A 15,782-nucleotide genomic window follows, 5' to 3' on the forward strand; every position below is an offset into this window, starting at 1 on the left:
CCGAAACGATGTAACAATGACCGACATGCGACTAGCCAGCATGATGATTTTGACTATAAGCTGTTCATTACTACACGTAAATTCAAAACATTTAAGAATTCTGGCAACGATATTCATCCACAAGCGTGGCTTCATCAAGTCTCTCACTGTTTTCCTCGCAACTGGTCATTAGAACACAGATTAGAATTTATGTGTGGCTACTTGGCAGATGAACCAGCTGTAAGAATGCGATCGCTCATTCACTATTGCCACAGTGAAGGAGAATTTTATCATGCCTTCCTCTCAGCATATTGTCTCAAGCTACACAAGACCGAGTAAAACATGGCATCATAATGATGAAACATTTCGAACAATCTGAATTTTCCAGTCTTGTGAAATATTTTGAAGACATGTTGCACAAGAATCAGTACCTGTCAAACCCATACAGCCCCTCAGAACTCATCCGCATTTGCTTAATCAAATTGCCTGAACATTTACGAAATATTATTTTGGCAGGACGTAGCAAAGACGACATTGAAGCTTTTCAGGGTCTGTTACAAGAATTGGAAATTGACACTGACAATCGCGGAACGCGAAAACAGGAACACAACAATTACAGGTCACATCCGTCGCAATTCCGCGATGAATATCGGAACCAAAATAATTATTATCAAGGGAGACAGAATATCTTTAGACGCAACGGTCCAGCGCGCAGTTACAATTCAGAGAGAATTCTCCACCACGTGACCGACAAGAAAGAAACTATGGAATCTACCGACATGACGACAGACGATATGATCGTAACGACAGACCTGAATTGCAGCAGAACTGGCGGGATTCAAACAGAGCTGGGCGCTCTCGACAAGCTGAATTTGTAGAAGTTAGGTCTCCAAATCCCAATAACGACGCGAGCCAACAAAGACACAATATTCAATGACTCATACCGCTGGCAGCCACAGAACGTACTTCTGAAACAACGACGCAGCTGCCGTAGCTAGTAATTACTTAAAAATGGAAGACATTAGGGACATCTTACTCCAGGAACACAACGTAAAACGTAACAACATTGCGTATCCTGTGATTCACATTACAGTAAATGACGTAAAATTTACGGCAGTACTTGACTCTGGCAGTCCCATTTCAGTAATTAGTAAAAAAGTTTTTAGCTAATGCAACAAATCGAACGATTGCCCCACACTTCCGTTACGTAAGATTAAATTACAAGGTGCAATCGTTGGGAAAAGTGTAGGTGTACGCCAACAAACCAACTTAGAATCCTTTTGTCAAAGCCACAGCTTCTCCATGAACTTTCTTATTGTTCCATTATTGTCGACGGAAATTATATTGGGAGTAGCCTTTTTGAATTAATACAAAGCAATCTTTAACTTTCACGATGCTGAAATAAGTTTAGAGAAAGAAGGTAAGTCAATAGCTTTGAAATTTGAAGATTGGCTCTCAAACCATGACGAGGAAATTAATCGGCTTTACCTTCTGTTAGACAACAGCTCGGAATTTTCTACGAAACTAGACACTAACAATCACTCTGCAAGTACTGACAGGGATGATATCGACGGCATATTTGAAACTAATGAGTTAATTCAGAATACAATTCAAACAATTGAGAATTGTCATGACACTGATAGGCAGGACCTTTTTGAGATTTTACTAGCACATTCCACAGTTTTTACTCACAAAACAGGAACAATCAAGGGATTTCAGTACCAATTTCGTGTTCGTGTGCATACTAAATTTTGTGTTAGACCATACGTAATTCCAGCACATTATAGGGACCGTGTTAGAACAGAAATACAATATATACTTGACGAGGACATTATTGAGCCTGCAGTAAGCTCATACAACAATCCATTACATGTTGGTGAGAAGAAAAATGGATCGATCAGGCTTGTGTTAGATTCGAGACAAATCAATACTATCATTATTCCTGAAACAGACAGGCCGCAAACGTTGGAAGAACTACTTCAAAATTTTAATGGTGTAAAAGTGCTGTCTTCCATTGATCTCAGATCCAGCTTTTATCAGATCGAACTTCATCCAGAATGTAGAAAATACACAGCTTTCCTTTGTTTCGGCGTTTGTTATCAGTTTCGGAAACTTCCTTTTGGTTTGAACATTTCTTCGGCAGCATTCATTCGTGGGCTAAATTCCATATTACCTGAGTTCTTAAAACGTCACATTACCTTATATGTGGACGATATTCTGGTAGAAGAAGCCTCATGGGAAGAACATAATCGCATTCTCAACAGCGTGTTATATATTTTTGCAGAGTCTGGAATTACAGTTAACTTGGAAAAGTCTGAATTCGGTAGGACAAAGGTGAAGTTTTTGGGATATATTATTTCTTCAGAAGGCATTCAGCCAGATCCTGCAAAGTTAGAAGCAATCAGAGCCATTCCAGTTCAATCCACATAAAAACAAGTCTGTAGTTTTCTATGTCTCGTAAATTTTTACCGTCGCTTTCTGAATATGCAACTTCTAGTAACACTAAAAATTTGTTGTCTCACTGGAAAAAATACTATTTGGAACTGGGACGAACAAGCACAGATGGAATTCAATTCTTTGAAAGAATCGCTACTAGCTCATCCAGATCTGTCACAAGATTTCTGCCTTAGCACAGATTCTTCTAAAGTCGGTCTTGGTGCCCATTTATTTCAAGAAACCACAGAAAATGACACTACTGTTCCGAAAACCATTGCTTTTGCTAGCCGAGTGCTAACAAAATCTGAAAAAAAATTATTCCGTTACTGAATTAGAAGCTTTAGCTATCGTTTGGGTATTTAACAAATTCCCTTTCTTTCTTTATGGTAAGTACGTAAAAGTATACAGTGATCATCGTGCATTACAATTTCGTATGTCTTCAAAATTAAATCATGACAGGTTAAAACGTTGGGCATTGTTTCTGCAAGAATTCCACTTCACAATAGTCTACATTCCCCGCAAGGAGAACAGTGTTGCGGACGCACTGTCACGGGCACCGGCTGGGCTTGAGAAAAGTAACACAGAAAGCAACCTCGAGAGAAATTTCAGTATTCTTTACATTCAGAAAGTCGCCTTTGAAAACTGCATCACCACATCTTTAAAGGACATTGCTCATGAACAAGATAAAGACACGATTTGGAAAGACATCAAAAGTAAATGGCGTGAAAAGACACGCACACAGATTCGGCATTATTATCTGGTTAGAAACAACATACTGTTCAAACGATGCACTGTTGATGACAAGCTATGTGTACTTTGCATTCCAGACGATTTCGTTAATAAGCTCATTTGGTACATTCATTTCAGCTATGCACATTTTGGTCCACGAAAATGTTATCATATTCTTCGAACGACTTGTTATTTTAACAATATGGAAAATAGAATTCGAAGAGTCTTGTCTATTTGTAAACTTTGTCAAAAGGCGAAACCATCTACTGTCTCGCATCGTGCTCCATTGTTTCCTATTATTCCTTCTAAATTAAAAGAATTTGCTGCTTTTGATCTCTTGGGTCCGCTTGTCAGAATATCTAATGGATTTTCGTATGTTCTAGTCGCTGTTGAACTTACTTCAAAATTTGTTTCTTTCACTCCATTACGTAAAGCCAGTGGACGGTCTGTATCCAACGCCTTTGTTAAAAATTTCTTACATGAAGTTGGACACGTTAGTAAAGTCATTTCAGATAACGGACCGCAATTCAGATCTGCTGTTTGGTCACGCATGCTTCGTAACCATAAAATCAAATCTGTTTTTATTTCATTGTACTCACCACATTGTAACCCATCTGAACGGATTATGAAAGAAATCAATAATCTTTGCAGACTTTATTGTCACAGAAAGCAGCAGCATTGGGACAGATATTTACTCTTATTTCAAAACGTGCTGAATGAAATGCCTCATGACTCCACTGCTTTACCACCTGTTCTTGTACTGAAGAATAAAGAACCACCGAACAGAATCAGAGAGCTTGTACCTTTTCCGAATACACGTAAACTTCGACACAAAGACATAATTGATTTGGATATTAAAAATATAAATTCTGCTGCAGACAAAAGGAGAAAATTACACGGTAAAGCAAATGTAAAGAAATTATATATTGGTCAGAAAGTTCTCATTAAAGCTCATTCATTGTCACATAAGAAGAAATACTTGAGTTACAAATTCTTTCTAGTTTACAATGGACCTTACAGAATCCGACGTATACCACATGATAATTGCGTTGAAGTTGAAACTCTGCGTACTAGGAAGACTAAAGGTTTACACCAAATTTCACATGTAAAACCGTTTATTGAAATATAATCTGCTTTATAAATTTGTCTTTGCCATAAAACATTTCACTTCACATTTCTAGTATGCTTTGTCATACTGAGAATCTGTTAACATGCAACAATGTTTTTAAGTGAACTATCCAGTCTAGAACCTAGGGAACATTTTAAAACAGAACTTACGAATGCATTGTTATAGTGAACAGACGACACAGTGTTATTTGTACGTCCTTGCTTATTAGTTGCACGATTATGTAACGACTATAAGGCTTACATACTTGGAACATATACTGTTAATGAGATTTTAATGCAACATTTTGGTTTAGTTAAAAAGACATTCATTATTTGAAGTACTTTCTGTGAGATTGAAAATGACTTGGCATTTGGTTTCTTTGATAGCTACACGATTATATCACGACGCTATTAATGTGTGACACAATTTACATTGTGCTTTTGCGGTGTATCTGTTTTATATCTGCAGAACTTAGCTTTCGGAGGACGATAACAACGACACATCCACAGAGATTGTCTTACAACAAGACGCACAGTTTAGCGCTACAGTACACGTATTTGAGTGATTAATTTTGTACTTAAAACATTTATTTTTAAAGGTATTTGAAGTACAGTGATACAAAGGTTTTCCGTGATACATTTCATTCCATTGCTGTAATCTGTAACACCTGAGGATATAATTACATTAATCCTCAGGGGGGTACACGCTTACTTTGTGTACCACGTGTTTGGCAAGCACAAGGAGCCCTAGCTAATGTGGTATTTCCTTATACAACTTTACATATCGGTACCATATTTCTCTAACACATAAATTACACTGCTATCTGATCATTTAACTGAGAAAAACAAACATTTATTATACTACATCAGTGACAGATGTTTACATAATTAAACGGTTGGATAACTTCACACTTATGAAATTGTATTTTGTCTGTACTTTGTGAACTGTTCATATTTTTTCGGAACTGTTGTGGTACTATCAGAGCTTTTAATGATGTATTGGTATGAGATGATGATTTTTAAAGTACGTTTGAGGTAGATGACACTATTGAAATGAGCAGAGAATAGTTTTTAGGTTTTGAAGTTATTGCAGAAAGCTACGATAATTTTGAGATTTGGCTGAGGTTTTATGATGATATGATGACCATTTCTATTATGTAGTTGCGGTATGTTTATGATCAATAAGCTGATGCTATATGAGTTATTTGATTATGCTATGCATCTGTTATGATGAAATATTAAAGAAGTGTCGACGAATAAGGTAAGGAATAATGAATAGGGGTTAGGGACTCTGGTTTGTGAAAAAGGATGTTGGAAAACGAGAATCGTACTTTAAGAGTTATGAAATGTGTGTATATGTGTCAATGTATCACTATGCTGACGAAAATTTTTTGGACACTATTATATTTAAAGGAGTTTGTTTCTACAGATTTGTAACGCAAATTCTTGACCTGTGAATTTTTTTATCTGAGACTGCCACTGTAGTGGAAACTGGTCTTATACCTCTAAAAGACAGTTAAGTGACCACCTGCATGTAATGCGTCATGAGCACCCAGCTGCGCAACAACCACCTGACAAAAGAAAGCCATTAGCGTGTGCCTGTCAGAGGCACAGGTGGAGAAAAAAAAAGAGGCCATTATCCTCGCTATTGACATTCCTTTGTAGAAAGCATGGTAAATACGACACTGTCTAACTTGAAAACACGATTACACTGTAGAGTTCTTAATTTATGATATTTACTGAAATGAAATGATGAGAAACATTTTATATCTATTGTCTTTCTAGCTGAGAGATTACTCATTTTGTTTAATATCCAGTTTCTATCTGCACTGCAGCATTGGTTAAAATAAAATTTAATAGATGTACTTATATCACTATTTTCTGTCTAGAGACCCAATAAAGAATCATTTTATGATGTACTTTCTTGGAAAAGAGAGCACAAATAGACATTTCCCTTCACAGGAATAGCAAAAATAATTTTTTTACGATTTGGTAACTTATCTGCTAGCATATGTTCTCGTGATGCATCACTCTAGTGTTAAGATGTGACATAGGTATCAAACATTTTTACTGTAATATTTTTTCTGCTTGAGCTTTGTCATGTTTAGATATACGTTATTACATTTATTGCTGCCTGCTTTGCTGCTGTTTGCCAGGCATAGTGCTACTAAAGTTCACTTTGTATTACTCTGTTAAGTTAGTTTTACTACTGATTTATTTTTCTTGTTGCTGCACATTGGTTCATATCAGTTGTAATGTCGCATTGCTTGGTAATTTAGATTTACTGTAGCTTGCCTTTCCCGATTGCCATTTTTTTTGTCATTGCTGTTTGTGTTAATGGTTTTGTGCTGCTGCATTGCGTCGTCCCTTAGTTTAGCATCTGAGCTCAGTAGGTTTAAGTTAGCTTAAGAGGGGGTAGACTATATAAGAAACTAACTATGATGAATTGGAACAAAAGCATTGAGAAGCTATAAGAAAATGGTTTGTCCAAAGAAGTAGTGTACAGTGGAGAAAAACTAATTTTGAAAGAGGATGAGAACTGAATACAGAAAGCATGCTTGGATAGGATTTTTTTGGCTGGAGCAAATGTTGAAATAAGAGGGACGATCTATTGTATGAAGTTTTGGGTTGGACTGCAGTACCAAATGTTACCCTGAAAACAAACCCTGTCGTTTCCTTTTGTGTTATCCCACTATGTGTTTGTGTACCCTTTTGTATTTATTTTCTTCCTGTCTCTGTGTACTGTTTCATAGATTTTTTTCTCTTCTAATACTAAGCTACATTCACTATGATGAGTAATACAGTTACCCTCAAATATAATTTGCATTAATAATATGTTATTTACTTTGTAAAGATGTTAAGACATTAACTATCTGTTCTGTTTTAATGCTCATGTTATCTGTACTATTATGTTCTTTAACGATACATTTCATACCTTTGTTATTGTATTCTTATGTTATAAAATTGTAATTGACCCCAGTTCATCAAATTAAGTAACTTGTAAATTACATTTCACTGCACACATTTCTGTTGCTCATAGTATATGCACAATATGTGAGAAGTAGGGACTGGTAGTGTTTGCAAGTGTGTTGATAATTCAGCAACAGATTGGTTAACAGCATTGCTGGTTCTAAGGACAATTCCAAAAACTTTGTGAGCGCACAAGTGGTGGTTTAGGAACTTGCTATATTCTCCGCAAGTCTCTCCGATGGTGATTGTGCACCTGCACAGTCGCAACAGTTGGCTGCTGGTCGTCTCTACAAGGACTACAGTGGGTCTGCATCTTTGATGACTCACCCGTACCATTATTTCTACAAGGACTGCAGTGGGTTTGCACCTTTGATGACTCACCAATACCATTATTTCTACAAGGACTGCAGTGGGTCTGCACCGCTGGTGGCCCACCAATACCGTAATCTCTACCAGGACTGCAATGGGTCTACTCTGTGTTGACCTACCTACCAATAATTTTCAAAACTTCGACTGACTATGCTGTGGGTTTGCTCTGTTGTGGCCCATTACCTGTCTGCATGTGAAGAGTCAGCACTGTCTTTCCGTTGGAAGGACAACACTACTTCTTCAAGACTGCCTGGAAATCCACTACTTCCGTGTGCATTTTCTTTTATTGCTCAGTCTTTGAGAAAAACACTTCTATTTTTCTGTGATGAATGATCAGGACTGTCTTTATGGACTGTGAGAAAATTTTAGCTTTTGACCAACATTGTATCAATAAGTCTGTGCATTTGATTTCTTTGTTATTGTAATCATAATTATGAAATTTTTTTTCAAATCTGTATTGGGCACTGCCCAAAACAATTTGTAAATTTTTTGTTGGGAGCATGGGGGCTATGTAAGTAGGCTGTTTAGGTTTTCTTATTGGTAACGCCACGTAGCGTTCTGTATGAAAAATCACTGGCTGTGCCATGTGCAGTCTGTTGCTGGTTTGCATTGTTGTCTGCCATTGTAGTGTTGGGCAGCGGCAGCTGGATGCTAACAGCGCATAACTGTACATATCAGTAGTTAGTGCCTTCAGTAGTTCGAATCTTTTATTTAGTTGGCAGTAGTGGCGCTCGCTGTATTGCAGTGGCTTGAGTAACGAAGATTTTTGTGAGGTAAGTGATTTGTGAAAGATATATGTTAATGTTAGTCAGGGCCATTCTTTTGTAGGGATTTTTGAAAGTCAGATTGCGTAGCTCTAAAAATATTGTGTGTCAGTTTAAGCACAGTCTTGTATAATTTTTCAAAGGGGACGTTTCAGCGTACCTTATTAGGACGTCCAACTGACGCAAAATGAGAAGACAATCGACGTCCTAACAGTAGTTAGTGCATGGAAGGAATCTGAATTAAAAGAGAAATACGAATGATAAAGAACGTTAATTGTCTTATATAGCTTGGTAATTAGTGAAATGATAGTAAAAGCTGAATTAAGATCCATAATTCCAACACACTCCAAATGTCTGACAGTATTTGACGGAATCTTTGTGGCTTGTTGCGGAAGCAAATGAGAAGTATGTGAAATCTCTTGAAACGACATCTTAGTGCTCTTGAAGCTCGCGCGTGCAGTCCGCAAGAGCACAAAGAGAAGAGGGATAATAATTAATAAATGCGGCACGAATTTTTCTCCAAGCAAAGAAAGAAAGATAGAACTAAGCATCTGTGTGAAAGCAATTTGAGACATTTGTTAGTATGAATTGTGGGTCATGCGTTAATGGGATTTTTAATGAGCACTGCCCAGTAATTTGATGGAGTGGTTGGCGGGATGCTGAATAGCGAGGGTGGTGTGGTGGAGCGCGGAGGGGAGGGGAAGCACCTCGTTAAGGTGTGGTCAGTGGGTCGCCCGTCACAAACATCGCTGCAGCCGCAAAAGGCACCGCCATTGATTGACACACGGAAGCTCCGCTTTGCACAGCGGCCAATAATTGGTATTACGAAGTTCAGAGTGAAAACAAATTAAATTTTAACAGAATAGCTGCCCCGGGCACGATTAGACAGCGTTTATGTTATTTCTAACATAACTGGATGCGACCTTTTACGCAACTCTTTGCGCCCTTCTTACTAGGTTCTCATAAACGGAAAAGTATAGATATTGTATGTTTCCAGATCCTGTGACTTTGCATCCAATTTTGTAAAACTTGAATGTAAGCATCATTACCTTCCTACGCTGTACATGACTGCTGTTACTGTTGATATTGCTATTATTATAATATGATTATCACGTCAACGGTCGAAATATTTTCACCAGACGAAAATCACTGGCGAAAGCAGTGGAGCTTTAGAAGTATTTATATGTAGCTTCTCAGCTGTGATATGCAGTAAATCTGCCATTGCAACACAGTAGATGTACAAGAGAATATCGCTTTGCCGTCTCATCCACAGTTTCATTCTGAATCATGAAGTCACTGAACTTACTTCGGACAATCTAACTCATGAGTTTGAGTTACAAGTGATAGGTCTGCGTTGTGCCTGCGTTCACAATAACTTCTAGATTCAGAGGACACCATGATTTTTTCTTTTAAGAATACTGCTATGCTAGAACTCTGAAGAGCCGTTTGATGAAATGAATGAACTTTTGACACCTCTTCGTGACCATTACGTAAGATGCATCTGCTTACTGAGTGAGTGGTTGGATATTTTACGCCAATAACTTTTCTGAAAGGCCTGTACAACTCCCTTCCTTAAGTGATGTAGGTCAGGGGCAAGGGGAAACATAAATTTACTTTACATGACCTTGATCCTAGCGAATAGGATTCCAAAATTTTGTGTCACTGCCGTCGGTGACAGGAATTCCATCGTCCTCGACTTTCAGTTGATAAACTTTTCGTGGAGTCGTTTGCGAACGTAGTAAGTGCTCGCCAATGAGTGAAGTACATTCTGTGTCCACAAACGAACGATGTGTTGCCAAATAAACCACCATGTACATAATATGTTCGCCGATCTGTACTGAGTCGTGGCGACTTATCAGGCGATATCGACTTTCGTAGTCGCCTCTCATCTTTGGCCAGGGGGTTTTGGAACGAGTGTGGATCCGTGTTGGGGCACTGTACGAAACCGGGGGTTTTTGTTGTCCTTGGTCGTGACAGAATGGAGCGGAATAGAAAAACTAGTTTTCCTGTGGCGTCCGGTCTGTCGCTGAACTGCTTACAAAAGTTCTCAACATTGCAGCCTGAAGAAACCTAGTATTCACTGTTTGGTATCTTCGAGGAGCCTGGAGTTCGTTACATGGGAGAAACTGAGCTCTAAGAGGCGTGCTTACCATGACGAATGGTTGTTTGTCCGCTGTGGCTATTCTTGTCCCCACGGTTCTAGATTGCAGTGGATTTCCGGTATTTGCAAGAGTGAGGCGACATTAAGGTCTGTTAAATTCTGTTTCACTCAGACTTTGAAGTTGTGTGCCAGAACAATTGATGTGATACACGTGTGTAAAAGTTTTGCGCAGAAGAGATTCTGTAAAGTTTGGAAGGTAGGAGACGAGGTAATGGCAGAAGTAAGGCTGTGAGGAGAGGGTGTGAGTCGTGCTTGGGTAGCTCAGTCGGTAGAGCACTTGCCCGCGAAAGGCAAAGGGCCCGAGTTCGAGTCTCGGTCTGGCAAACAGTTTTAATCTGCAAGTAAGTTTCAAATCAGCGCACACTCCGCTGCAGAGTGAAAATCTCATTCTGAAGATAACTATTTCTTGTTGATATTATAGGACGTGTTAATATTTGGCAAAGAAGTGATATATTTGAAAAATTGTGATCAGAGAAACAGTTTTTAGGCAACAATATCTGTGTCAGCGACGGCAGCAATATGGAGTCGAAGAATCTTTCACAGTCAGTAGTGAATAGTTTCGGTGTGCGGCAGGTGGGGATTCGTTGAGCGTACAGTGTAATGCATGGAAGAACTTTCGGCACTATGTGAGTTTCAAATTTATTGCGAGGAGGAATGATGACTCAGAACAATCGTTGGATATCATAAAGACATGAAATGCTTTTGAAATTGAGAACAAGGTATTATTTGATGAGGAAAAAGTTTATTTTTATTTTTGTGTACTTGTATTGTTGATCCATTTCAGCCTCGTCACAGTCGAGTTTCTGATAATTATTCTACTGAGTTAATTTGCTGCGCTACAGAAGTCCTAAAATTAAATGAATTTTTATATTAGAATCTATAGCTTTTTTATAGTAAGTTCCTTCGTAACTGAAATTTCAGAACTTAAATGTTGAGTCATGTGTTTCATTGACATTCTGTGTCAACGTTATGAACCCAGTTTCTCTGGACCAACTGTAGTTAGTTTTTAGCGGTATTTTCTTTAGTTTTTGCTGAGTCTTGCTGTGTTGCTGTTTCTGCCAGTACTTCATTTTGCAGATGAGATTCATAATAAGTGACCGTTTCGTTTCCTTTGAGCAATGTAAGTTCTTCCTGTTTCTTTATCTTACCAGGGCCATATGTCAGTGCAGAAATTTTCGTGTGTTTCATGTTACATTCTTATACAGGTCGACATTACAGTCTTTTTTACAGTTACATCTTTTCCAAACATTTCGCACTCACGAAGTCTACCGAGCATGAAACTATTGGTTATTGATTGGTTATTGATCTCATTCATTTGCTTATGAATGAAATCGATTTTCACACACACAAAATTCTTTCCAATTTCATGTAAGTGATATGGCTTCGAGCTCAGTAGCATATTCAGATTCTCAGTTCACATTCCCAGGTTGGTGTTTACGATAATATATATACACAACTAGAGGCTATTCACTTAAACCTGCCGACACGCTGCATAGGATTTTTGGTTTTCTTTGATGCGGTTAAAATGTGAAGCTTTTTTTCAGCAGAAAACAGTGTTTAACCATTTTTAACTCCTTTTAAGCTTGTGATTTACTTTCCGTGTATTCTCTTTGTACAATACGAGTGTCTATTATGTAGGAAAAGTTATTTTGGTTGGTTAAGAAAGGAAGTTTGTGCTTTTTAAGATAGGTTTTTGTGTTTGCGTTACTATGGTTTCTTGTGCGACTTATTGTCGTTTTTTGTTTCGTAATTAAAACCCAACTCACTATTGAGAATCAGTTTCATTTTCCGGTACGTGTAGTAAAAGTCAAATTTTTAGGATACAGTTTTTGAGCCACAGTACTGTCTGTCAGTCTTTAAACTCCAACAATGGACACCAGAAACGCAAAGCGTTGCAAAACTTCACCGAACGTGCTTAGTAATCAAGTGACGCTATGACTGCAGAAACAGTTGATATCATTTAGTAATTTCCCGTTTATGACATGGGTTGTGGATTAGATAAGAACTGTAGAATGGATTTACATGAAAGTACAACCGCACGTAATGTAAATCAGTTTCCTGACGTAGCAAATTGATTGAATCACTCACGACTTAGGTAGTATCAGCTTCCGGTATCCAATGCAAATTCCGTTAGCAATATGGATCCGGGATATGTAACGTAAACCATTAAGGCTGCAAATTTAGTAAATGTGGATGGTACTCCAGATATGATGTCGAGGTTCAGACGATGTTCTCACAGCTTGAGCGAAAATTTTACAAATTATACGAAATTAGGAAAGAAACTAAAACACAGTTTCACACATAGGATTGACAGTTGAAATAATCACAAGAAAAGTTTAAGACATTGTCGGAATATATAAAAAAAACGAGCTCAAAGCTGAATGATAACCTGTAATAGATCGTGTGCAAATATTAGAGACTGAAGTGGAGCATATTGAAAACAGGCAACATAGTGAATACGAAGAGATTCTTGGCAAATCACAAGCGTTGTATCTAACGAAACGGTAAAAAAAGTATAACAACGCATTACATAACTACAGGAACAGGTTGAGACGGTAACTGCCCAAGAAGAAAGATGACAAACCTTAACACATACGCACACTGAACGTTTTATTGAAATAACAGAGCAAATAGTTGAGATTAACAATAAAATGGCAAATTTGTCCACTGACTCTTCATAAGACACATTGAATTGTTCAGAAACGGCAGAATATCAGTAACAGAAACACTTCCAAAAAAGCAAGAAAAGATTAACGAACAGCAGAAGGAAGACAGCTCAAACGCGTCGAAAACAGATTCAACGGAAATGATCGCGAGCAGGAAACTTCTCCTTCTTTCACTAGTCCAGCAATAGAGAGTACAGGAAACTATCAACATCTCTGTCCTTTTGGGGAACAGCGAGTTATGTCAAACAATACGCCACGGCAATACAGTGAGCATAGCGCTTGGTGGAGACAAAATTTCGTCGCGCCAAGACGCGAGGAAACTTGACTATAAGTACTTCTTATCAGTACGCAGTTTTAAGGCATTCCGTAATTATAACGGGGAAATACATCCCCACGCATGGATGACTCTGCTTTATTATGCTCTTCTACCTACTTGACCTTTAAAACACAAGCTAGAATCCATGAGCGGTGTTCTTCAGAATAAACTTACTGTAACAATGCGTGCACTCATTAGCGAATTTCTTTCTTAGCAAGATTTTTACAACGCTTTTCTCTCAGCGTAGCAGTAGCAACAGACACCTTTACAACCCAATCAGCGCCCTCCCCCCCCCCCCCCGCACCCGAAATGATCAGAACTCGTTAGATTAGATTACCAGCAGATTTACGCCAAATTATCACTGTGAGGAGATGTAAAGGCAAGACTAATGAATTTGTTAATTTATTACAAGAATTAGACACTGACAGTGACAATAAATTAACCAGCAAAGATGAAACAGAGAAGTTTGACAATTATGACAATGCGAATTCTCGTAACCATAGCAGAAACTACGGGTGATACAGTAGGTTTCAAAACAAAGGAAATCTCAGACACAGCATCAGTCTATAACAAGAATATCTGCAATCAAAACAGGTACCAAAGTCGTCAACATTTTCAGAATAACGACCACCAGCATTTTAATCAAAAGTAAAATCAGTTAAGTAGCGCTAATAAGTATAAGGACAAATACAACGATAACAGACATGAACGCAGTCTGCAATGTAATCATTCAAATAAATGCAGCTCCTGGCACAACAAAAACCACTCAGACTTTAATCAGAGATCGTGTCAACACAATGAGCAACAGTGGCAAAGTTTGGGACAGTTCAACTAAGAGAGGCAGGTAGAGATCGTTGAAGTACGTAATCACAAGCCAAACAACCAGAGCAACAAGAGAGGTGAACGATGACTTGTAACTTCAGAAGCTAGCGAAGACAGTTACTCAAAAGAACTGTCTGCTTTCATAACAATAAATTACGTGGACGTTGAGAACATTAGGGACATTCTATAAGAAGAAAAGGAAACACAGACTAAACCATTGTTCATCTTGTTATTACAATCTAAACTGCCAATCAGACTGTTTCTGCTGAATTTGAGTCCAGTAGTGTGGTATTTGTCGAGAAAGCCTAAAATTCTAAGTTCAATCTCAGGAATGTCTGGCGATCTCAAAAACGAGACATACATTGAGTGTAGTTGTCAAGGTCATTGTTTTGCCACCAACTTTGTTATTGTGCCTCTACTTAATACACAAGTGATCCTTGGTGTTAATTTTCTTAATCAGTACAGAGCTATCATGAATTTCAGTTATGCTGAGATTAATCTCAGTCTCAGGTGAACAAGATAGATTAAAGTTTGAGGACTGGTTTAGTAGTCAGATTGAGGAAGATAATCGACTTAGATTTTTGTATGATGACGCTTTCAGATATTTATCGATGGAAACACTTATCATGATGATTCTTCTACCAATGTCTCTCATGAAAATTAAAGTGGAATTGAGAGACGTTGAGAGTGGTGAAACCTGGTGAAACAACAGTTAGATAATGTCTTTCATGCGAGAAAATGGTGTGACTGAGCTTACAACCAGTTCATACAACAGCCCTTTGCACATACTGTAGTTGAAATATAAGATAAATCTATTAGGTCAGTGCTTCATCCAAGACAGATTAACACTATCATGATATCAGTAACAGACAGACCACAGAATTTAGATGTGCTTTTGCGAAACTTTTTCCACATGCAAGTTCTGTCCTTTTTTGATCTGAGCTCAAGGTTTTGGCAGATAAGAGTTGCATCCTGACTGTCGACATCTGCATTGGCAGATGTTTGCAGTTTATAAAGTTGCCATTTGGCCTCAATACGAGTATCTCTTCAGCCACCTTCTTTATTCAGCTTAATAGCATACTCCCTGAGAAGGTGAGAAACCGCATAACTACATATGTTTAGGACATACTGTTCGCAGAACCCAACGTCTTCACACAACTAAGTTGTGGAAGGTTTTTTCCACATTTTCCAAGAATGTGACCTCACCGTCAGCTTAGAGAAATCACAGTTTTGTCAAAAGGTAATTGAAATTCCTGGGACATATTATTTCACTCGATGCTAAAAAGTGAGAAGCAATGAAGGAAATCCGACCTCCTGCTAAAAAAAAAAGTTTTATAAGAATCGTAAATTTCTACACCCTTTTTTTAAATTATAATTTGCTGATAACATCTACTCATTGTCCTCTAACCAGTTAAAATACATCCTGGGTTTAGTGCGATGAAGTGCATTTAGAATTTCAAAAT

The 15,782-nt window shown here is 38.0% G+C and overlaps 1 non-coding gene across 1 annotated transcript; it reads left to right on the plus strand.

Annotated features, from left to right (window-relative positions):
- The first annotated feature begins 10,764 nt into the window (after positions 1-10,764).
- Positions 10,765-10,839, plus strand: Trnas-cga (transfer RNA serine (anticodon CGA)). Its single transcript has one exon. It is a non-coding gene; the product is annotated as a tRNA-Ser (tRNA).
- Positions 10,840-15,782: the final 4,943 nt, after the last annotated feature.

The sequence above is a fragment of the Schistocerca gregaria genome, chromosome 1, assembly GCF_023897955.1.
Source record: "Schistocerca gregaria isolate iqSchGreg1 chromosome 1, iqSchGreg1.2, whole genome shotgun sequence".
NCBI classification, from domain to species: domain Eukaryota; kingdom Metazoa; phylum Arthropoda; class Insecta; order Orthoptera; family Acrididae; genus Schistocerca; species Schistocerca gregaria.